At 42.0% G+C, this 24,101-nt stretch overlaps 1 long non-coding RNA gene across 2 annotated transcripts in view; it reads right to left on the minus strand.

Annotated features, from left to right (window-relative positions):
* LOC136844912 (uncharacterized) overlaps window positions 1–24,101 on the minus strand; it is a 511,857-nt gene that overhangs the window by 86,266 nt on the left and 401,490 nt on the right. The window lies entirely within an intron of this gene.

The following is a 24,101-nucleotide window of genomic DNA, read 5'->3' on the forward strand; positions in this document are numbered from 1 at the left end:
TATATATATGGGGTACATGGAGCAAAATAAAAACCGCCCAGTACCCCACAAGAAAAAACACAATCATAACATGTCAAATCACAGTTTCCACTCAACAGAGACAAAATAATATCAATATGAGGAGCAAGGCAGTGAGGCATGATCAACCAGGAGGACAAGCAGAGAAGTAAATGAGGCAGGCGGGCGGGGGGGTTAGGGGAGGATAAAGGAAGATGACTAATTAAGGTGGGGAGATGACACTTCCCACAGCTATTGTAGAAAACTTCAGGGCTTCGAGTGTTTTTAAATAGTGGCGTTTAAACACTAGAGGTGATTTCCAACCCGTGTATTTAGAGAGTTCTGAGAAGTCCATATTATGAAAGTAATTAATAGAAGTAGCAACTGCTCGAATATCATGAACCTTAGGAACTGAATCTGGGTTGGCTTGTTTAATAAAATACAAAATTTGTTGTCTTATTGCATTTATTGATAGAGTACCACCTTTCTCCCTGATAAAAAGAGGACCCGACTTACTCTGTGGAGTTCTTAAAAGGTAAGACTTAAGGGTATAAACTGGACATAAAGACTGGTCTTGTGGAAGGGGCACCACCTTCCAAGGGGACCACCTGTCTTGTGGGTCTTCATTTTTGGCTAAAAATCTAGGGTCAGGGGAAAGGAGGACTTCTCCGGACGGGAGGAAGTTCCCAAAATCATCACCTCTAGCGAGAGCCGACAGCTCTGAGATTCTGGCACCTGAAGCCAAGCTAATCAGAAATAAAGTCTTCCTTAACAGATCCAGATAAGAGCATTGAAAGTTGTCAATCTCAGATGCTAACTTAAGAACATCATTGAGGAACCACGTAACTGATTGTGGGCGTGATACGGGTCTCAGACGAGCGCATGCTCTGGGGATAGATGAAAAATAGGAATCTGTAAAGTCAATTTTAAAACCATATAAGAATACCTTCTTCAGGGCTGACTTGGCTGTGGTAATAGTGGCCGGGCAAGGCCTTTCTCAAACAATGATCTAAAGAAGGTAACTGCTAGATTAGTCATCATGACTTGGGCTTCAGATGTTTTCAGGAAGGAGGCCAATTTTTTGACTGCTGAGTCATACTGTCTAAGAGTAGAATCTCTTTTGTCTGATTCTAGAAACAGAGTGTTAACGGGGTCAATGTTTGCTCCCTTTTGGGCTGCGAACTTTATAAAGTCCATAAAACTAGGGCATTCTGAATTCTTGAGGAAGCTGACACAGTCTTGGTTTGTACTGTCTGGGTCAGTTTGGGCTTGGGAATCCGAAGACTCCGCAACCCCAGTTCCTGAAGAAGAGGGAACCAATTGCTCTTCGGCCAATAGGGGGCTACCAGGGCTGGTTGACCTTTGAATGTCCTGAGTTTGTGTAATACTTTCAGCAGCAAGTTTATTGGGGGAAACAGATAAATCTTCTCCCAATTGTTCCAATCTACTGTCATCACGTCCGTGGCATACGCCTGGGGGTCCAGGTTCGGAGCCACATAACAGGGGAGCTTGAAGTTGCTCTCCGTCGCGAACAGATCCACTTGGAGACCCGGAACCTGGCGACAAATCCAATTGAAGGATTCCCCGTCCAGGGACCACTCCGTCTCCAACGGAGTAGCCCTGGACAGGGAATCTGCCACCACGTTCCGCAACCCCGCTAGGTGGGTGGCTGACAGATGCCAGCTGTGCTTGTTCGCCAGGGAGAAAATAGCAACCATCACCTGGTTTACTCGACCTGATTTGGAGCCGCCCCTCTTGATGCAATGAACTACCACTGCGCTGTCCAATACCAGCCTGATATGAATCCGGTTGGGGGGGCGGATTTTCTTTAGAGTTAGAAAAACCGCCATAGCTTCCAGGGTGTTTATATGGAACTGCTGAAACATAGTGGACCATGTTCCTTGTACTTTTTGTTTTGGCGAATATCCTCCCCAGCCGCTTAGGGAAGCGTCCGTGTGAACAACTAGTGCCGGGGGGGAAACTGAAGCAGAACTGTCTTGGACAGGCCACTGACTGTGGACCAAGGCCGCAGTCTCGCCTTTAAGATTCGAGGAATAGAGGAGACCTTGTCTCTGAGCTTGACATTGGCTCGACTCCGCCACACTCTGTTTATGTCTTTTAATTTTGCTTTTAAGAGCAGGTCCGTCACTGAGGCAAATTGAAGAGACCCAAGGATTCTTTCTTGGGTCCGGCGGGATGCTGATTGGTTTTTCAGAAATTTTCTGGTAAGAGATGCTATCTCCTTCCGCTTGGGAGGCGGGAGGGATAACGTGTGAGAGGACAGATCCCACTGGAGACCCAGCCACTGAAACCGGGACTCCGGAGTCAGGCGGGACTTCTCTCTGTTCAGCTGAAAACCTAACGACTCCAGGAAGTTGATGACCATGGACGTAGCCTTCCGACATTCTAGAACTGTTGGAGCCCAAATTATCCAATCGTCTAGGTACGCTGCTAGGGATATCCCTCGGGACCGGAGTTGTTGAACTACCGTGTCCGCCAGCTTGGTAAATATCCTGGGCGCAATGTTTAGACCGAAGGGCATGACCCTGAAGGAGTAGGCTTGATTCCTGAGTCTGAAACCCAGGAACGGAGAGAAGTTCCGCGCAACCGGGACGTGATAATAAGCGTCTGAAAGATCGATAGAGGTGGTGACGGCTCCACGCGGAAGTAGAGTCCATACCTGAGCTACCGTAAGCATGCGAAATTTGTCGCATTTTATGTAGAGATTTAGACGCGACAGATCCAGGATCACTCTTTGCTGATCGGAGTCTTTTTTGGGAACAGTGAATAACCTGCCTTGAAACTTTAGGTGCCTTACTTTCTTTATTGCTTGTTTGTTGAGCAATTCTGCCACGTAATCCTGCAGGATTGATGAGGGTGGCTGGTAAAACTTGGTCAGAGGAGGAGGGTCTTTGATCCAGCTCCATCCTAGACCCTTGGACACAATGCTGTGTGCCCAAGGGCTGAAGGTCCATTGGTCCCTGAACCAATACAGGCGACCACCTACCTGTGTGTTCTCAGTGGGAGGGAGCGGGTTTGTTCCCTCTACCACGTCCAGGCTTACCTCTTGGGGTGGTGTTCGACTTTCCTCTGTAAGGAGCCCTACCTCTTCCCCCCCTTGCGCTCCTATTAAGGTCGTGAAAGAATCCACGGCCCTCATAGGTTGGATTTTATGCTGGCGAAGCAACATACGAGGGCGCGGCAAGGGAATGGGCTGGTTGAACCAGCACATATTGTTGGGGATGGGCCTTTGAGGTGGAGGGCTGTGCCACTGCCGAGACCGGGACGGCTTGGACTACCGTCTGATGATGGGGTCTCTTGTGCCTCCTGAATCGTTTGCCTCCTCTCGTCTGGGGGCCGCCAGATTCTGTGGTCTTACGCTTGTAGGCAGAAATGCCCCAGCGAGAGCGCAGACTCTGGTTGGCCCTTGTAGCCTCTCTAAGAACATTCGTAACCTCTTCTTCCGGGAAGAGGTTAGGCCCCCAGATCGAGCTCTTCACGAGCTTGTTAGGCTCGTGACGGATGGTGGCATCAGCGAAAATAAATTTCCTGCATTCGAGCCTGGCCATGATAAAGTCAAACAGGTCGGACTGAAATCCCGCCAGCAGGGATTTAGCCAAGACCTGAAAGAAAGGCTCGTCTGCACAGGAGACGGCAGTGGCTTCCGTGAGGCAGACGGAGTTCAAGGATCGGGCTAGCTTAGTCCGGCATCAAACTCCGCCTTTAGCAAGGCTTCCGGTAGTTTGGGGAGCTGCTCGCTCAACTGAGACGAAGCACAAAAGGCATCCAGCTTTCCAACAGTGAATGTGGACGTCCAAAACTCGTCACCCCTGGGAATACCAGGGATGTGGAGTCTGTTTCCCTTAACTGTGGTAAGGATTGCCCTCAAAGCACGCTCGGGCCGTAGCTAGAGCGACTTTGTTTAAACAGGGAGTCGGCAACCTGTCACCCAGGGCGAACATAGTAAAACTGCCCTTGAAAGGCGTCAGCTTCGTGTTGTCGGCCTGCCACTCCGTCAGAGTGCGCAGGAGAGCCGACTGAGCCTGGTCTCTAGGGACGATCACTGTCTCCCTAGGAACCTTGTCTGAACGTACCCAGGCTTCCTCCGTCAGCCTAACGAAGCCTGGGTAGGGGGGCAAGAGATCGGCGGGAAAGAACTCCAGTTCTTCCAACCGTCTCGTGCCAAGACCTTCCACCGTTAAGGTGCCCTCATGCTGAATAGCCCGGAGGGCGAAACGCCAAGGGTTCCCGACGTCAAAGGGAGGGAGATCCGCCGTATCAGGGATGGCATACTGGGGTTCGGCTCCGCCTGGGCGAGCTATTCCCGCCAGTATGTTGTCATGGCTGGTCAACTTCTCTGATATCTGGGTAAACTTAGACTCGACCTCCGCCGAGAACCGTTCAAAGAGCTGGTTAGCGAAAGTCTCCGCGTCAAAGGCAGGCTGGCGAGGAGGGCTTGGTTTTGATGCCCTCTTACTCGCGCCTTTGCCGGAGGAACCAGACTTGCTCCCAGAGGCTACAGGTGCTGAGACCTTAGCCTTCGACGGGGGGAAAGGCAAGGCTTTCCTGGAAGACGAGGACTTAAAGCCCTTCGCCTTCCATGAAGTCTTCAACTTCAACTTGGGGATAGCTGATGGAGCTCTATCACCCAAGGAGGAAGACTTCACAAAACCTGAAAAGGAAGACACAGAAGAAGCTGGGGAGTCAAAAAGGGGGCCCGCTCCCGCAACCTCACTTACCTCGCTACTTACCACCTGGTCCTGTTCCGTATTCATGGGTTCCAGGTCCAAGTCTAAAGCGGCGACGTCCTCCGAAACTTCAGCATAAAGGATGTCCACTTGGGGTGGCTGGGTCGCATCCCGGATCTGCTGGATGATGGGGGTGGCAAGTTCTTCTAGCACTGCGGCCGCCACCCGTGCGCCGGGGTAGAGCAGGTCCCTCAACTTAGCGTCGAGGACATAGGGCTTCCCCGACGGAACGTTCCTCCCGAACCCAGCCACCCAAGCGCGGAGGGATTCCAAGGAAGACTTCTTGGAGGACTCGTCCGCCTGTAAGAGAACCGACAATTAGCAGAACGAAAGAACAGTTCGAGAACCATAAACACTATTCGATATGAGGAACGTAATACGGAAGAAAACTATCACTTACCGACTCGTCCTGGACACTCGCACACAAAGCGAAGCAAACCTCACAGCCATCGGGGTGCCAGACTACCAGGTCGTCCAGCCGGACCACACAACCAGCGTGGGTCCGGCACACTACGTGTCCATAAGGTTGCTGCAATGAAGCGGTGCACCCCGGCTCCTCACAGCGAACAGTCTGTAAGTGTAAAAAGTACATGAACCTACCACCCTAAGCAATCTAAAGCCGGCAAGGCCGGGAATTTCAGCTTACAACCGGAATGCTCCGGTGGAGAGGAAATCCCTCGTTAAAAACTAGGCCAACAAGCTCCAAATTACACAGAGTGGAAGGTAATTACTTCCAGACCCCGGAATACTCCGGCGGAATGAAAGGTATGAGACAACAGGAACTCACCGCAAGGGTTGCCAGTAAAAACAACGGCGGAACCCCCGGGCGCAGAACCGGACTCAATAGCATATATATAAAAAAGTAGGGACGGAGTGAGAAGCCCAATCCGTAGATAAATTACACTTATATATAAATATGTATATATAAACAATAAAAATAAACAAGTGATGGTAAAAAGGAGCAAACCACTCCGGAGACCGGAGGGATCCGCCCCCCTTATATATTCCCCTCCTCTCGGACTTCCCCGCCAGTGAAACAAGGTGGGTAAGATGCTCGTATGATATATAACATAAGCTGGAGCAAGTATAAACAACCCAACCAAGAAACCCGATGGGGAGGAAAGAAAGTGTGGGAGAGAGTGTTCAACTCGTTCAAGTCGGAGCGAAAATGAACCACCAACACAAACACAGCGATGCTTGGGACTGTATGGGAGGGAGCGAATCCCTCTACCAGGGGGGGGGGTCCCTCAACTTGGAGAAAACGCCATCTAGCGTCACCCGCACGAGTAGAGCAAAGCTGGGGAGGGGGGGAAGGGGGGGGGGGGGGGTAGGGAAGAGTGGTAGGCTACGAGAATGAAAACAGGAGACAAGGGAAAATGATTCACCCGCTCAACTGCACACACACACACCGCTCCAAGCATAATGAAAACTTAGGAGGGTGGCCTACTACTAGGGGAGGGATGCGACCGAGCCTCAATGCCCAACTCCTGACTAGGCAAAGCCTAATAAAATACCGAACCAAGCGTAGCCTAGGTTAATGGAAGGAGTGCGGGAAGGGAGGAGGAAGGCAAACAGGGAGAGAAATTTTGTGCCGAGAGCCAACCGGGACCGAGAAGAGGGGGCAAGAAGGCGACTAGCCTAGAGGAGACACACCCAAAGAACTCTATTCCTCCGAAGGAAGGAAGAGAACTAAGGGGCTCACTCTGCCACCCCAAAAACGACCCCGGAGGAAACAGCAACCAAAACTCCTCAACCCGATGGATCCTCCACGCCAAGGGCAAGAGGAAGGAAGCAATACTAGCCTATAATAGGCAAGGAAGACCACACTCGTAATAAACCATCACACACAAAAACATAGAATAAATAAAAATGTGCTCATATTAGGTGCGTAGCCTACCTCGGGAAGCGGTTAGATCTGAGGCTGCCGCCACCACGAGGAGGTAAACAATGAATAAAAACAAAATAGAGCACCATCGCCAAGAAAAATAAAATATATATAGCCTAATGTAGACTAAGTAACAAACAAGGAACCCAGCCTGGGGGACCTGGACGGGGCATCACCCTAAAATGGGCCGTAAGGCCTAACAAATATGTAAAACTCGAAAAAAGGGGGGGGGGCCACCGCAGGAAACCCGCCAGGAGGAGAACCAGGGGGCAATGAATAACATATAACGACAAGGAGACAACCCCAACAGAAAAAGACTGATGGGGTCGCCTCGCGGTCGACATGGCTGGCAGAGGACGCCGTGGCGTCATAACAAGTTCTCATAATTGTGAAAAAACGAGACAATTACAGCCAAATTATCGAACAAAACCCCACAATAAGATGGTACTTAACTTGGAGATGGTAAAGCTGCTCGATGACATGATTAATGGTGAAATAATCCAGAAAAGGGCACAAGCACACAAAAAGAGAGTGGTAGCAGACACGTGCTAGAAAATGGAATGAGGTAGGTGGCGCTGGTGTCGCCGAGCTGGCGGGCGTTTGTGTGCGGGGGCTGTAACGGCTCACTGCTCTCTTCTGGGGGTTTTAACAGGGAGATATCTTTCGAGTAAGACTCCGTGGTAGTGATCCTTCACTCACCCTTCGTTATACCGACGTCTTCCTTGGAGAAGACGCTCGATCTGGGGGTAGTAACCCCAGCTTTCCTGAAAGCTCTTTTTTCTCTGGTATATCTAGCATTTTATACCTAGAAATTCGTGCTACAATGGAATTTCACCGGCTGACACGGGGCTGGACTCAGAAAAAGTCTTCAACACCTCAGCCTAAGGTGACAAGTCCTTTTCAGATAATCACACAGTGCCCTAACAGGACATAAGAGTAATCTGTCTGGGTCGTTCTGAACAAAATCTCCTAAGGAAGGAATGGAAAAGGATTCAAATCTGTCATCATGAACTGAGGGATTTTGAGTCTTAGCTACAAATTCCAGGACAAGTTCGAAGGGTACTGATCCCCAACCCCTCGAGTGTTTAACATTAGAAGAGAGACCATAGAGTTCACCCACTCTCTTCGATAAAGCTAGAGCCAGCAAGAAGACCATTTTGAGGGTCAAGTCTCTATCAGATGATTGTTGCAATGGTTCATATGGGGCTCAAGTGAGACTGCCTAGTACCAGAGTCATGTCCCAACTAGGTTTAAGTTCTGCAGCAGAACAAGACTGCTCAAAGCTTTTTGGAAGCATTGAGATTTCCCAAGAGGAAGACAGGCCTACATCTTTTATGTGTAGAACCAAAACCAAAGCAGCCCTATAGCCTTTGATGGCAGGCACAGAAAGATGTTTCTCCCTTCGGAGAAAAACTAGGAAATCTGCTATTTGCTGAACAGAGGTTCCAACTGGAGAGAGACTCCTACGACACCAATCACAGCAGACGGCCCATTTCCCCTGGCAAACAGCTGAGGAAGATCTTCTGAGGTAGCCAGACATTTAAGAGGTGCTAAAGAAACGAGCAGGAGAAAGTTACTGCTGATTTATTGAGGACACAGGCAGTTTATATAGCGGCGGGCTGACCTCAAGCCAAGAAATACAATGAGAACCAGGGTGACCTGAGGTCAATAACATTTAACAATAAATACAATGAATAAATACACTCTGAGTTGCAAAAATGGACAATAATGAAGTTGACGACATTCTGATACATGAACAAGAGAAACATATGCCATACAAGCTAGTAATAGGTAAATATTTACATAGACCAGTTTAAATGATTGGGTATGGCTGATCCTGCATGACCCGTTATCCTAGGAGCGGCATAGAAAACAGGTCACCATCATAGAAGACCTGCTTAGCGGGGACTTTACAGACATCTCTGTCACTGCTCTGACAGAAAAGCCTCTCACTCACAGGAGATACTGGATACTCTCCAGCCATGAAGAGATAAGGACCCTACTGACTGGTGATACCTCTCTAAGTGCGGTTGGCAAAGGAGGTTCTGCCAAGTAGGGATCTCTCTGGGAAGTGCTGACAGAAGGGCTAGCAGATTGGGGAACCATTCTGTGTGAGGCCACCATGGAGCTACAAGGGTCATTCTGAGATTCTGGGAAGACATTACTCTATTCAAGACTTGATCGATCAGACAAAAGGGAGGGAAGGCGTAAACTTCCAGATTGTCCTAGGGATGGTGAAGGGCATCCTCTGCCACGGTGAAGGAGTCTGGGACAACCGAACAGAAGACCTCCAGCTTTTTGTTGAACTTTGTTGCGAACAGATCTATCACTGGTCTTCCCCAAAGGTAGAAGAGCCTGTCCACTATCTCCTAAAGTAAGGACCACTCTGTCCCGAGGACCTGACCCTGATGACTCAGTTTGTCAGCCACCACATTCCTCTTGCCCGGGATATACCTGGCTAAGGTCTGCTGATTGGTCTATCGCCCACTGGTGGTGAAGTACCATCATGGAGTGAAGTTGGCGAGAGACTAGCCGCCCCCCTGCTTGTTTACATATGCAACCACCATAGTGTTCTCTGACATCAAAGCTACAGTGCCGTGACACTGTTTCTTGAAACTCCTGAAGTGCCAAGAAGGCTGCCTTCAGCTCCAGAACACTGATATGCCGCTGCTTGTCCTGAAGACTCCAGACATCAGAAAATCTCCTAAATGAGCTCCCAACCTTCGTACGAGGTGTCTGAGAACAGGAGAATTTCTGGAGGACAAGAATAAAGAGGCACTCCTATAGTCAAGTTTTTATCAGCCAAACACCACAGAAGATCCCTTCTCACCTTTGCAGACAGAGGTACCTGGAACAAAGGGGAGTCTCTTGCAGGGGACAAATACTCTTTCAGTCTCCATTGGAGAGATAGAAGGTGGAGACAGCCGTGGGGAACTAGTTTCTCCCATGAGGTTAAGAGGACTGGAATTACTTGCCAGTGATGTGCCAGGTGCTTCTGTTCGAACAGAAAGGACTGGGCCACTTTCCAAAACTTCTCGATTTGCTGGTCCAATGGAAATACTCTCAACGAAACCGTGTCTATCACCATTCTCAGGTAAAGAATCTTTTGACTGGGAGAAGATTCAACTTCTCCAAATTTATCACGATGCCTAGGCGTTGGAGAAGATGATCTCTGTCTTGGATTAGCTTTTCCAGAGAACTTGCCAGGGCCAACCAGTCATCGAGATATCCCAAAGAAACGAATTCCCTGCGAATGAGCCCATGATGACACTAGAGTGAATACTCTTGTGAACATCTGAGGGGCTGTTGTCAGACCGAAGCACAAGACTTTGAATTGAAACACCAGCTCCCCCAGACTGAAGTGGAGAAATTTCTGGGAAGAGCGATGGCTCAGAATCTGGAAGTAAGCATCCTTCAGATCTATTGTGAGCATAAAATTGTTGCTCCTGACATCTGCCAGGACTGTAGGAGGAGTATTCATCTTGAATTGGGTCTTCCTGATGAACAGGTTCAGGGTCGAGAGGTCTATCACAGGTCTCCAATCACCTGTTGCCCTGGGACAAGAAAAACCCGACTGTAGAATCCTGGAGAAGGATGCTCGACCGCATCCATCGCTCCTTTCTACATCATTTTCCTCACTTCCTCTTGGAGAGCCAGAAATTTCGGAGAGTCCTGGGCATATGACAGATGATGGAGGGGTTGCTCAGAGAGAGGAGGAGAGAGACCGAAGGGTAGTTGATGTAGCTGATGATATCCCCCCCGTAGAACATCCACTACCCAAGACTCCACTCCAAAACTCTGCCACATAGCTCAATGGGTTGCCAGGCATCCCCCTACTGGTGACAACAAATGGGCAGGGGCGCCTACTCTATTGCTTACCTCTTCTGGCCCTGCCTCTAGCTCCTTTCCTGGCCTAGAAGAGTGGGAATGAAAGGGCCGTTGTTGCGGAGTCTTTTTAGAAATTGTTTGAGCAGGTCGAGCTGGTCTACTAGTAGAAGCCTTGTTAGTGGTCTTCTGAGAGGGTTGAGGCCTAGATCTCAACGTACTAGGGCAAGAAGTGCCAGTTGACTTCGAAACCACTTGATGAACTAGTCGGTCATTATTGTCTGGGTGACATCTATCAATTGTTAAGTCTAATTGTTCTGCAGGGAAGAGATGGGGAATTCAAATTACAGTATCCCCATTTCTCAAGGCTGGCAATGAATCTGTGCTGATATATTTTGAAACCTGGGAGAGGGTTGAATCTCTTCTCTTCAGCAAAAGGTTAACCCAAATATTAGCAGTCAAATGTGTCAGGTAAGAAGTAGCTTTACCACCTGACTGTAAAAGTCTAACAAAAGGGCCACTTTCTTCCAAATCACCTAAGCCAAAGAAAAAAATTTTGGCCACGGGAGTAGACCTTAAGTCCAACCAAGACACCGTCTGAAAGGCAGAAGAGGCAGTCAACTTAAGGTAGATGCTTCTTGGTGAGTTAGGGAAGGACCTTCCGACCATGGAGGGTGTAGAAGTTTACAGTAAACGATCTACTAGACCTTAGAGAATTGTCACATCTGGAGATGAGAGAATTCACATGGCCTAGGACAGAATCTGCATGATTCGAATACAACTCTATAGAAGCCTTCAAATCCTTCTTAGGACTGAGTAAAGCTTCTATACCTGTAGGAAAATCCAAAGTTGTTATTGCTTCTTGAGAAAGATTATTGTACTCACAAATGAGTTCAATAACCCTCAGCATACAGTAAGTAGTAATAAATTCTTGATTTTCTACATCTTCCACATCCTGGACACGAAGGTCTACTTTATCCAGTGTTGCTTCCAGATATGGGGATTTATCCCTATTTTTAGGGATTTTGGGTTGCTGATGGGGATATAGGGATTTAATGTCTATTTAGAGCCAATTCTGGGGATAATTTGTCCCTAATGCTCGAGTATCTTAACATATGCCTAAAATGTATATATATTATTAAAAAAGATTCAAGAATTGAAAAGATTTTAAAGATTATCTCAGGAAAACCTCTGTTGAAATGTGCAGTACCAAGATCCTAGGCACTTCATGCCTATCCAAAATATGTATCTTGGACCAAAGGAAACAGCATCAATTTCAAATAATATACACGGTCTTCCACAGCAAGCTATTGAGGAATTCCGGAAAAGGTGCTTAGGTTTTTTCATAGAAAGTGTCAAGCAAATTTGCATGAGATTTGATTTTCGAAATCCAGTTTTGAAACGTAAGAGTGCTATTGATCCTAAGTCTGTTGTTAAGAGGGAGGTTGCTTCTATTGCCCCATTAGCTTCCTTGTTACCAGGTATTGTTAAAGATAGTGAGCTAAATGATTTGGACAGGGAGTGGAGATCCTTGCGAAACAAGGACAATCTTGATTCAAATATGCCTGTAGAGGAATTTTGGAATCATATCAGAAAAATGAAAACAGGTGATGATAGATATGAGATTCCTGTTTTACTAAATTTTGTATTCTCTATATTAAGCCTTCCTCATTCAAGTGCTGCAGCAGAAAGAATATTTTCTGCTGTTAATGTAATGAAAACTAAGCAAAGGAACAGGTTGTCAACACAAACTTTATGTGGATTGCTTCATTCAAAGAGATATTTAAAAGACAACACTTGCTTTAATTTTCCAGCTGATAAGTTATTGATTAGTAAAATGAATGGATATTTTTTTCAATGGCAATGGCAATTCTGTTGTAGTTTTTCATAATATTGTAAATCCTTAAAGTATTAAGTCAATCATAAAATAATCATTAATGTAGGATTTTGCTTCATTTTTCCTGCAGTAATACAAATTTTTCTTTTATATACAAATTACAATATAATATAATATATATATATATATATACATATATATATATATATATATATATATATATATATATATATATATATATATATATATATATATATATATATATATATATATATATATATATATATATATATGTGTGTGTGTGTGTGTGTGTGTGAATGGGGATAAATGAAAAAAATATCCCCATTTTAAGGGATATTTCAGCTTGGGTCTCTGGCAATGCTGACTCTATCTATTATGTCAGAAGAATGTGGGACCCTTGTTAATGAATGGGGTGAAAGCCCTTTCCAGTCCTAAAACTCTCTTGGGGGCTTGGAAGCCTGAAGTAGGTGATGGTAATCTTGCCTGCAGGGTCACCTAGTTTGCGAGAACGATCAGGAGAATTTCCACTTCCATGCGACGGCTGTGTTGATACACAGCCATGCACCCATGTTGCCAAAATCCACGGCCTGGCAAACTAGAATGATGAATCTGATTTTTCCTAGGAGAATGAGCACATGAGAGATGATGAGAAGCTGAGGAGAGGCTGTTAAGGCTGAATGAATTTAACTAACCGCCCGTACGTACCTGTCTTCACGGACACGGTCATGGGAGTTGGAACGACGATCAGAGGCCCTCCTGGAACAGCATGAACAGGGGGGAGTTCTGGAATGACAGAGACTAAAGTCATAGATGTGCGAGCCACAGCAGGACACATCATTTCTTGCTAGAGAACCCAAACGAAGGGAGTGACGAGGCAACACGGGCCGGATTTCTTAATAGGAGACTTGTCATCCTTCCTACGAACTCAAACAGGGGGATCAGAGGAAGACGACACTGCCGTAGATTTTCCGACTACTGATCTCTGCTTGCAGTGATCTACTGATGAACGAGAAGTGGCTGGACATGACACACCCTCATTAGTGAAACCGCCGTGAGTGAGAGCAGGAGACCTATGGCTGGACAAAGACTGAGAAGATGAGATAGAGATGGTTCTAAGTCTTTTAAGTGAGGAGCAGCAACGAAGTCTCTAATTCTCCGTCTCACGGGGGGAGGACTGGACAGGAGAAGACGAAGACAACGAAGATGAAGGAGGGGAGGAGGAAAATGATGAAGGAGGAGACAGAGATGGAGACCTGCGATGCTTCTTCTTCACAACACGGGCGTACTTCTCTTGAAAAACAATGTCAACTCTGTCAACCACTGCTTTCACGAGAGCATCAGGAGACGGAGTGGGAGTAGAAGTCACTACCTTGGTAGAGGGTCCAAAACTCTGAGAGGGGTACACTGCCGACAGATCCGGAACCGAAGGTCTACGTAGAGAGACGAGGAAAGCCTCTGAACCGGGAACTGTCGAGGAGGATGAGCTGGGAACATGAGCATGATTAGCTGCTGCAGCCACCAACTCAAAACACTTGTCAGGGCGCACCAAAGGCTGATGTAGCAACACAGGAACAGCAGAAGCTCCTGGTACAGCTAAGGGGAGAGCAGCAGGGCTGGCAACTGTCGAGGTGGACGACACGGGAACACGAGAGGACAGGAAATGGTACAATAGGCCACCCAAGGTTGGTACTCCTGGAAGGCCTAGAGAAGCCCAGATGCCAGTCAACTTCTGAGTCTCTAAGCCTGAAATAGAACAAGATGGTGCTGCCTCCTCCCTCACAGAGGGGGAACCTCCCCCCCAGAGAATGGGGGCAGCCAGAAAAATAATATCTCCTGACCCCCCTCCTGAAACTTACAAAGTCGAAGCTATGGAAGAATGGGAAGGGGTAAAACCTTCCAAGGAAGAAGCAACTGGAGGAAGATTGGACAAAAAAGAGGAACAAGAAGGTGTCTGAGAAGCGGCCATCGAAGGAGGAGAAAACCCCTTCCAAGATGGTGCCTCCAGCCTCCTCCTCTGATGCCTCTTCTTGGCAAAAATCCTTCACTACTCAGGCCAAGAATGACATTCAGAACATGGATTAGTAATGCTACACACATTAGCTCTGCATCTGCTGCAAGTAGAAAGGGGGGTCAGTCTTAAATGAAGCTAAAAAACGTGAACAAGGCAAGCCCCCAATGCCAAGACATTTTCTCTGAGGCTTAGGCACGGGAGGCTGAGATGAGTTACACGTTTGCATGATCAAATGCAAAATGAAAACACACACTAAAAGCACTAATGCATAAGCACACAGAATAGCACTATTTCATGACACAAAAAGAAAACAGAGGAAGAAAAACGGGCAGGAAAACACCAGATTCTGGAAGGATGGGCAGCAACACATCCTTCTAGTAAGGCAGTAAGGAAGACAACACGTCCTTCTAGTAAGGCGGTAAGGAAGGACTGATGTGTCACAACATTCTTTGGTAAGGGTAGGTCGGTTGTTTCCTCCTGTGTACGATAGCATCTCCATTTCTTTTTCCAGTTCCTGTCTCTGCATTTTCTCCTTTTCTATTTCCTTTCTATTTTCTAGAAGAACATTTTCTAGGTCATGAACTCTTTCAGTTAAGTTGACATTCAGCAGCATCAGATTCTTCCTCTCTTCTCTTTCGAGGCGAACTTCAACCTGCAATGCTTGAATTTTTCCATTGTAATCATCATCATTGCTTTTCTGCTTCTTCATATTATCCAGTATGTTGCCTGTTACAGCACTGGCCAATCCAAAAACAGCAAACAGAAGCAAATTCTTGATTCCAAGGGCGGTATCCAGACCTGAGTCCATTTTGACGAATTCCTTTGAGGTTCCATTGCACAAAAGCGCACCAAAAACTGCTGCTAGATAGAGACAAGATAAAAGTTGTAGATCCATTTCGGAGTCTGTACCGACAGAACACACGCTCCAGCTTATGCTCACCTCCTCTCACCTTTTTCTTTCTATGCTTTTCAAAACTTCATAAAGTTTCTCTAAGAAAATTCAAATCTGTTTCCAATTTATGCATCACCAAATCCATAAAACTGTCAAAAAACTGTGGAGACTTCTTGTTATGGCTTCTCAACATCACTAACATAACTCTTAATCCCGGCCATCTTTATTACCTGCATACCATCAAAAAGATTAACAGACTGCTCCATGAGCAAGAGCTTGTGCTGAAATAAAGCCAGTTTATTTTCAAACAACAATGTGTAGATACCACACACCTGTCTCAGACCCACTACTGTAACAAACGTTTAACTCTCTCTCTCTCTCTCTCTCTCTCTCTCTCTCTCTCTCTCTCTCTCTCTCTAAACACACACACACACACACACACACACACACACACACACATATATATATATATATATATATATATATATATATATATATATATATATATATATATATATATATATATATATATATATAGTGTCAATTTATATTTGTTATGTATATATATATTTATATATATATATATATAGCATTTAGTGGATTGTCCTAAAAAGATTATCTTCCCTCACTCATCAGGGAGGCTTGAGATGATTTCTTCTCCTTTTCAGACTGTGTCTTGGTTAGAATTTTGGTCTACAGTGGTGGCAAAAATATCTTCCTCTGCTTGAGATGATTCAGAAGACAGTGCCCCTTTATATTAGACTTTTACAGTCAGGCAGTAAAGCTATTTCCTACCTGACCCATTTAAATGCTAATATTTTGGTTAATTTGTTGCTGAAAAGAAGAGATGCAGCCCTCCACCAAGGTTGCAAGATATATCAGCGCGGATTCTTTGCTGCCCTTGAGGAACGGGGATATTTTGAACTCCCCTTCTCTCTTTCCTACAGAGCAACTAGACATAGTAGTTGATAGACGTCGTGCAGACAATAACGACCGGCTAGTTCATCAAGCAGTGTCAAAGTCAGCTGGGCCTTCTTGCCCTAGACCTCAATATTTTCTTAAGAAGACCACTAACACAGCATCTACTAGCAGAGCTAGTCAGCCTGCTCAATCATCTACTAAGAAAGATCCTCACAACATGCATTGCAGCCCCGCTCTTCTGGACCAGGAAGAGGGGCCAGGAAGAGTGAGCAATAGATTAGGAGCCCCTCCCCACTCGTTGCCACCAGTTCAGGGATGCCTGAAATATATATATATATATATATATATATATATATATATATATATATATATATATATATATATATATATATATATATATATATATATATATATATTGTATATATATATCCAATGCAGCACTAAGGAATTTTATATATATTATATAATATTTATATATATATATATATATATATATATATATATATATATACTATATATATTGTATATATATATAATATAAGGAATGCAGGCTTGATATTTTATATATATATATATATATATATATATATATATATATATATATATATATATATATTTATATATACAATGCAGCACTACATATAATGCAGGCTTGAGAATTTTATATATATATATATATATATATATATATATATATATTTTCACCAGAAGAAATCGAGCAAACATTATTTGATTCTGATTCAGAATTTGATTACAATATTGATGATCCTGATCTGGTGGAAAGTGAGGATGATGCTGCTGATGATGATGATACCTCTACAACAGACTCTTGTATTGATGTTGCTGTGCCATACACACTGATTGAAGTGCAATTCAATGATAATGATACCAAACGACTGGATCATACAATGTATTATACAGACTTTCGTAAGGTAACTGGATGTGAAAACTGGACCCTTTATGAATGCTTCGCTAATTTCTTCCTGAGGAAATAGATGATCATATAAGTACAGGAATCAAATAAATATATCTACTTTATGATAGCTAAGAAGCAACCTTTGCCTAAAAGGTCAAGGCATCACCAGTAGAGAGATTTAATTTCCACGAATATACAAGCTTTAGTTGCAGGTGAAATGGGATAGTTCACAAACCTACCACTGAAAGTTATTTGAGTGAAAGTAGCTTCACATTAGATACACCAGGTTTCAGAGTAGTATTTACAAGGGACAGACTCCTTTTGATGATCTGGAGAAAGGATGGTTAGTATCACTAATAGAGATATATGTATTATCATGTACATATTTTGAAGTTTAGCATTTACACACACAATGTACAAGGAGCGTTGCAAATGTGGAACATGAATATATCATACATTGATAGTGTACTAAAAGGATTACTTGTGCCATTAACAAAGACCTCAGAATCCATTAAACTTCCAACTTTTTTATTTTACTTTTTCCACTTTTTAACATTTTTTTTTACACATGACTTGTATTTGCAAGCTAAAATAAAGTTCAGTCCTGAAACTATAGTGCTTAACGATGTAGTATTTTTTTTTATCAACTTGGAAGCATTTTCAAATGTGCACATACCTGGGAACGAGTCAAAATAAACTCCGCAGAGAAAGGGTAAAGATAGGGTATTAACGGGAATTACCAGGGGGTAAACTGACGTGACATGCTATATAACAGATGAGGAACTGAAATCAAATATCATACAATAGAAGAGCACTGACGTGTAATGCAATACAGTATGTGAAAATTAATACAAACTGAGTGACGAATTCAAGTGAAATTCACATTATTATTTATTTATTATATAATAGTTTAACCAGTCCAACGAGCTGATTAACAGCTCTCATAGGGCTGGCCCGAAGGTTTAAAATGAAATGGAGTACCAGGTCTAAGCCATAGGCTAAGGACTGGGACTAAATGATGACTGAATAATGAAATTTTAAAAATAAGCAAAAAGGTATATGCTTCCACCCTAGAACATATGCACACATTAAATACATTTACTCAAGTTTCCATCTGCACAACAACAACAACAACAACATAAAACTGAGTAATGATAAAAATCAGAATAACATATCATTTTTAAAATTCGGATCTTTTTCATTAGTTGCCCCGTGGGCTTTTGTATTTTCATAAATCACTTTTTATACTTTATCAATTAATTTACATTTCCTCATGAATATTAAAATTGGGTCAATTGAAAATGTTGCAGACTCTGATAAAGCTTCACCAATCGATCCATTTCCAAAAGTTGATAATCGATGTTGGTTATATTTTGGACATTTGCATAACACATGTTTAATTCTTATTATCACTTTGCATTCTGAGCATTCTGGAGCTGGTTTATGTGGGCTGCTCATTAAGTGTCCATGTGTCAGACGAGTATGGCCTATTCGGAGACGTGCTAGAATTCCTTGCGCACGTCTCTCTTCGGTATGATGAACTCCATTTTTTAACTCCAGGTTTTATTGAATGGCTTCGATGGCGCTTCTAGAGCCGCTAAAAATCACAAAATTATTACAGGAGGTTTCTTTATTTTTATAGCTGATGCTCTTCCGCATAACTCAGCTTTAAATACCGAGGCATTATCTGGCGGAGAGAACTGATACATTTTGCCTTGGGATACTGCAGCATATCCCACTCCATGCTCTGATCTAGATCCGTCTGTGTGTAATGCGTCATGTGGACCTTTTCGGCTTACATGATCTATTGTATGTTGTCTATGATGTTCTGGGGTATATGATTAGCTTTTTGATAAATGTTTTAAGTGTGTGCAAATTCTTATTTATTCATTATCCAAGGAGAAGGTAATTTACTTTTGAAGGCGATTGCATATTACATTCAAAGACTCGAACAGTCCTCTAGCACTGACAGGGAAAGGTAGTGAGTGATTGTTTATAAATACATCTCTTAATTCAAATAATTTTTTGGTTGGAGAATCACTTGTCTGAATTCTCAGGGCACTCTTCATTACTACAAACTCTTTATGGAGAGACAGTGGCAGTTCACCATATTCGACTTGAAAAGATAACGTTGGCGATGATCTAAAGGCTCCTGAACATATTCTAAGGCCTTCGTTGTAAATTGGATCCATTTTCAGTGTTGCGTCTGATGCTGAGTCATATATTTCGCTTCCATGATCAATGATAGACAACACTGTTGCTTAATACAGTAAGGGTATGTCTATCGCCTCCCAAAGTAGTGTTTGATAGTTTTTTAATTATATTTAATGTTCTTTTACATGTAGATTTCACATATGTTAAGTGGGATTTCCAATTCAAGTGAGTATCAAATACTAATCCTAAAAATTTTGCAATTTGGCCAATTGGTATGGAATGATTTCTAATTTTTAAATCTATTTCTTCACCTTTTTTCCACTTTTTTATTTTTTATAAAACATTACTGCTTGAGTCTTTTGTATGGACAATCTAAAGCCTACAGATGAGGCCTATTCATCTGTTTTCATTATAGTTTTATTAATCATTCACACTGCATGTTTTATGCGAGATGAATAATATATGGCAAAATCATCCATGTACAGGTTACTTTTAATTCCAATAGGTAGATTTTTACTGATATCATTAATTGCTAAAGTAAGTGTGCCACTAAGGACGCTTCCTTGTGGAACACCATTTTCAAGTGGAAATGTACTTGACAATACATCATCAACTCTCACTTGAAAGGTGTGATTTGTCAGAAAGTTTTGGATAAACCTAGGTAAATGTCCACGGATGCTGTTTTTATGCAAACGTTTTTAATAGTGCTTATCTTCATGTAGTATCATATGCCTTTTCAATATAAAAAAAAAGACAGCTACAGTAATTTGTTTCCATTCAAATCCTCTTCGTATATGATCTTTTTAGATAGAGAATCCAATGGAAAACTGTTACACTGTGACCCGAATTGAGTGGGAGTAAAAATGTTATTTTCTCGAATGTGCCATGTTAGTCGAGCTTTGACCATTTTCTCTGGTAATTTGCATAAACAACTTGTTAAAGAAATTGGTCTGTAATTGTTTATATTACAGGGATCCGCTCCAGGTTTGGGGGATAGGAATAATTATAGCTTCATGCCATTCATCAGGAAATAAACTTCGAAGCCATAAGTGATTATAAAACTGTAATAAGTATGACTTTGCCAAAGGTGTTAAGTGGCAGATCATTTCAAAACAAATATTGTCACCCCCAAAAGGCAGATTTATTGTTGCTCAAGAGAGCAAATTCCAACTCTTCCATATTAAATTTTGTATTATAATATATATTTTCTATTGTTTTAAAATTTGTTATTAATCCTCTACTATTTTTCTTTGTGAGAAAGTGTTCATCTAAATCTTTATCACTACTCACTTTTCCTAAGTTTTCTCCTATTACATTACTTATTTCTTTTGGATCAAGTATTTTTCCCATCTTTTAAAGTTTAACACGGGTACCATTTATTTTCCTGATTTTTTCCCATACTTTTTTTATGGGAGTATTATTAGAGAGATCTGATACATACTTCCTCCATGAAATGATTCTTCCTTCAATTACTTATTTTTTAAATTTTGCAGATCTTTTGTTATATAGAGGTTTTAATGTATCAATTTCTAATAATAATATAGTTAGTTTTTGTAAATTTTCTTCTAATATCGGTAATGTTTTATTTATTTTACTGAACTGCCTATTAAAAATATCTAATCGTCTTTCACTTTGGTGTTTTATTTTTATTAATTCTGTTAGTTTTTCAGACCACCATTGGACTTTGCATTTTGCTGGATGAGATTTGGATTTTGGTATAGCTTTATCAGCATCATTTTTAATGAAATCAACACGAAACCTATTTGTTTCATTATGATCTTGTATATGCTCAAATGGTGGGATATTCCTAGTGTGGAATTCATATCACTCCCAAACTGCTTTATAAATGTTATATTGAGGGACATGCTTGGCGGGATTATTTTATAATAATGAAATTAATATTGGGAAATGATCACTGGTATGCAAGTCATCAACTGTATTCCAATCCAATCTATGCTTGTTGTACATAGAATTAAGTCTACTGAGGAAAACGTTCCATGAGTTTTTGAAAAATATGTGCTGACTTCGTTATTATTTATACAGCACATGTCGTTTGAATCTAAGAATTCTTTTATTTTACTTCCTGCTCTATTTGAGTTTGTACAATTACAGACACATACCGGGTTTTGAGCATCAAAATCACCTGCTATTAATGTAGGTCATGGCATTGTTAAGCAATTCTTTAAGTTTATCAATGTCGTAATTTTTATTAAGTTGGTTGTATAAATTATAAATTACTTAATTATCGTTTTTTATTCTGATTTTAATACCTGATATTTGCAACTCAGTAATGTTTACACACACATGCACACATACCTCCCAAGGCTAAACATGCACGTACACGTCCATTAAAAAAGGGCCTAAGTGATAAAGTCCCCGGGTAATAACGCGCAGGTAATTGGCAAAAATGAGAACAGTTATGTTCCTCATAAGGGCGGGGTGCCACTTTTCGTCTCCGGGGTGACATGACCTGTCTTCGTCATCGTCACCAGCAGCTTAAAGGATTGATCGCACTGAGAGAGAGATTAGAGAGAAGGATTTCAGTACAAAGGCAAAGAAATTCAGAAGGAAATGGGTGAGAAAAGAACTGAGAAGAGAGAGAGAGAGAGAGAGAGAGAGACAAAAGAAAGAAATGCAGAGAGAAAATTTGAGAGAGAGAGAAATTTTTAGAAAGAGAGAGAATGTTTCGTACAAAGCAAAGAAATTCAAAAATGGAGTGACAAAGGAAAATTACTGAGAAAGAAAATCAGAGAGAAGAGAAAGATGTTCAGACAAAAGCAAAGAAATTTAGAAGGAAATGGGTGACAAAGGAAAATTACTGAGAAAGAAAAATTACTGAGAAGAAAATCAGAGAGAGAGAGAGAGAGAGTTTAGTACAAAAGCAAAGAAATTCGAAGGAAATGGAGTGACAAAGGAAAATTACTGAGAAAGAAAATCAGAGAGAGAGAGAGAGAGAGAGAGAGAGAGAGAGAGAGAGAGAGAGAAAATAGATAAATGTCAACTCTTAGATATCTATAACTTACAAAAATGTGAGCTTTAGTAATCAACATAACACTGTTGCCTTAAAAAGGAAGTGGTAAATCTTGATATAAAACATTCCTGTCTCCAAGAAAAGAATGGTAAACTATCGTATAACCAAATGCTTGTCTCCATAAAAAAAGAATGGTAAACTTGCTATACAATATAACCTTGCCTCTATGAAAGGTTGGTTAACTTTTACTTGTTTAAATGGAATTCACAGAACCTTTATCAAATAAAATATCATCTATTAGAGAAGTCACGTACGAAATTATTCTTATTCATAATGGTCTTCATGCAGAATAAACTGCTCCTGTTCAACAAAAGAAAACAAATAAAGTTGGAGGTACAGTAATCTACAACATGGAATAATATAAATATATATATATATATATATATATATATATATATATATATATATATATATATATATAATATATATATATATATATATATATATATATATATATTATATATATATAATATACATGTATAATGGTCTGGATATTTGCTTCGGTGGCAAAAAGCTTCGGGCTCAAGAAAAAACGGACAGAGAATTTCGAACACAACAAAAGCTGACTTCTGTGCATGGTACTTAGGCAAATGTAAGGGGTTGCCGATAATATGGTGAGGGTGAGTTTATCAACCTTATTTCAGAATGCTACTTAAGAATCGGTATGGTAACAACTTATGGAAAACCTCTCCTTCCCATCTAAATGCACACAGACACATACTTGTGAAAAAGATACCTGGTTTCTAAGATTAAAAAATTATTATCATATGTTCAGATTGAGTTCAGGCCTTCAAACGTGGTATGAGATCGAACTATACATATTGGGTTTAATGGAGGTATCCTCTAACCCACTGATAACACAAGATTTCTATCGAGGCTAAGAACTACTGTATGTATATAATATGTATATGTATATATGTATAAACATATATAAATATATATATATATATATATATATATATATATATATATATATATATATATATATATATATATATATATATATATATATATACATTTTCTAAGTCACATATCTTTTTCTGAATTGCCTCGTTTTATTTCTTGGTAATTGTTATGTGTTGGAAAAGAGCAGAAGAGAATAATCTCCCTGGACACTCCAATGAATTAAAAGTTCACAACATGAATGTAGCACTTTTGAATAACTTCGCATCCAGACATGAAAGTCTGACATGGGTGATATTCGGCAACCTTTCTAACAAATATCTACCCCGACTCTTGATAGGCAAGTTGGTGGAGGAACAAGCCGTTAAAGAACAAACCATAAAATGACACTGGAATATCTTTCTGTACTTCAGATCTGACAGTCATTTATTCTAAGTTGTAGGCAATCTCAATGGATGATCTTAAGAATCATCTCAGAATTACACCGTAAAGCTTTACCACCAAAACTGAACCATGACGAAAGTGTTTGCAGAGTACATTTACAGCAGTGAGTTGAAGTTCTCTAACCTAGAATCACCTGAGATGAATATTCGTCATAAGGATGGACCATGGATTCACGCAAGCATGTTAATTCCCACTGGTTTACCACCTGAAGTATCTCCTATGCCAGTGGATGTTCTGAATATAATCAAATATGGAAGTCAATCATCATCCCCTGTTCTACTTTCCGCTGTAGTTATGCAGCAGCGCTACTTTTAGCTGCAAGCTCTGTGCTTGCCATGGAACTGACTGCAACAGTCCTCACACTACCACAACAGTTCAAAGGCATGATAAGGAAAACATGGAAACCATGACAGGCAATTAAGGTATTCGAAACGCATATGGTTAGTCATCCTTTTCATCTGAGTAAATATTTTCTAAACTAAGCAAATCCAATTCTCTTTAAAGAATTTTGTATCT

The sequence above is a fragment of the Macrobrachium rosenbergii genome, chromosome 13, assembly GCF_040412425.1.
Source record: "Macrobrachium rosenbergii isolate ZJJX-2024 chromosome 13, ASM4041242v1, whole genome shotgun sequence".
In the NCBI taxonomy this organism is placed as follows: domain Eukaryota; kingdom Metazoa; phylum Arthropoda; class Malacostraca; order Decapoda; family Palaemonidae; genus Macrobrachium; species Macrobrachium rosenbergii.